Consider the following 1,716-nt stretch of genomic DNA (forward strand, 5'->3'; position numbering starts at 1 on the left):
TTGAAAGTATAAAAAAGTAACGATAAGACGGCAAATTCGTTACCGTTAGTGCAAAAATGTAACGACGTTACTGTTACCATTACAGAGAGAAAAAAATAACGATCGTTACTGAAAAAAAGTAACGAAAATAGTAACGGCGTTACAAGTAACGCGTTACTTTTCAACCCTGGTTATTTCACTCCCGATGAAATCTGCAGTGTTATTAGTATCATTTTCTAATGCTTTTGACATTCTTTCAATTATTTTTTCTTGTAGCCATCTATCTCTTTTATATATTTTGATAAACTCATGCAACATTTCTTGTATTTTTTGCTTTATTTCATTAACGTACATCGCTTTATTTAATTCTGGTATATTTTTTCGTAGCGTATTTTCATGATTCCTTCGATCATCATTCGGCTCACTCCTATAAGAATCCGTAAGATATAATTTAAGTTAATTTTTATATTGGCGATTACGTTTCGAGCAATGATAATTTTAAATGACTTAATTACGACGTGGCGTGGGCCACTGGTGACCGGCATGAAATGTATTAATAAAATATTAATTATATTATAAAAATGTGAATACTCAGATTTTTGAGAATACAAATGTGAATACAAAACTTTTCTATTTAGTTCATCTTTCTCTACCTGTTAGAAACCGAATATATACAGTCAAACCTCAATAACTCGGAAGCCGACTCAAAAAACTTCGAAATTTTTATTTCTATACCCATTATAAATTATAAATTCTCGTACAAAGCTTCCGTAATTTTTACATATTAACTTTATTTTACTCGAACTTCGATAAGGCGAAACCTTTATTATAACTCGAAGATTTTTATAGCTGTTCCCTTGAGATTCGAGTTATCCGAGGTTCGACTGTATTAGTTTTTACTATTCAAGAGTACTTATACAATACATTGATATAATAACATTTTGCAATTTCAATTGTAACATTTTTTTTATTTTCAGATTATAAAATTGTTGAAACATGATAAACAAAATCGACTTTTCGAGTGTTTTAGTAAGTATATATTGAAGATTCTCATTTTTATACCTATCATGTACCCAATAGTGTCTCAGTAATGTAAATAGTTTTTGTTCAGTCCTTAATTCAAAGTCTACTACTGTGTCACACCATAACTTTGCCTTGCTGTCTTTTAACACGTACTTTATGTATATATTAACTGCACTATGCTTACTCCTTGTCGATTCATATAAATCTTTTTTTTTCACCGTGATATTGTTGCCAGTGGTTTTTTAATAATTTTAATTTTGTTTTTTAATTTTGTGCTCCACAAGTAAAATTAATCTTCTTTCGACACGCATTATATTTTGCAAAACAATATGTTCTATACCGAGTATCTCAAACTTTTCCAATAATTCCGAACGATTTAAGTGTGTGTCTAATTTCAATATTTTGTGGTCTTTGTATAAGTGAATTATAAAATAAAAAAATGTTTCTTCTTCGCCGCCTGATGTACATCTAAAATCACAATCACATCGACATAATAAGATATTAGGATCAGATTCAATTATTGTACGATGAGCGTTTAGCCATTGTCGATGCGGATCCATTTTCGTTACGCACACACAACCGTTTTATATCACGAATCACTTAATACTAAATGTATCCCGCGTGAAGAAAATCTGCTTTCTTCAAAATTGCTCTCAAGAAAGGTAAAAAAAACGTACATAGAACTTCTAGAAAGATAATATAAACTAAATATTG

At 29.9% G+C, this 1,716-nt stretch overlaps 1 protein-coding gene across 2 annotated transcripts in view; it reads left to right on the forward strand.

The window, feature by feature from the left end:
- LOC105462102 overlaps positions 1–1,055 on the forward strand; it is a 12,445-nt gene extending 11,390 nt beyond the window's left edge. The window contains exon 6 of one of the 2 annotated variants that reach the window (XM_011708634.1): positions 957–1,055. The gene's annotated coding sequence lies outside the window, so the exon portion shown is untranslated. The remainder of the gene's footprint in view (positions 1–956) is intronic. The other variant, XM_011708631.1, reaches the window with a different exon arrangement.
- Positions 1,056–1,716: the final 661 nt, after the last annotated feature.

Source organism: Wasmannia auropunctata, unplaced genomic scaffold (assembly GCF_000956235.1).
Source record: "Wasmannia auropunctata unplaced genomic scaffold, wasmannia.A_1.0 LD270786.1, whole genome shotgun sequence".
NCBI classification, from domain to species: domain Eukaryota; kingdom Metazoa; phylum Arthropoda; class Insecta; order Hymenoptera; family Formicidae; genus Wasmannia; species Wasmannia auropunctata.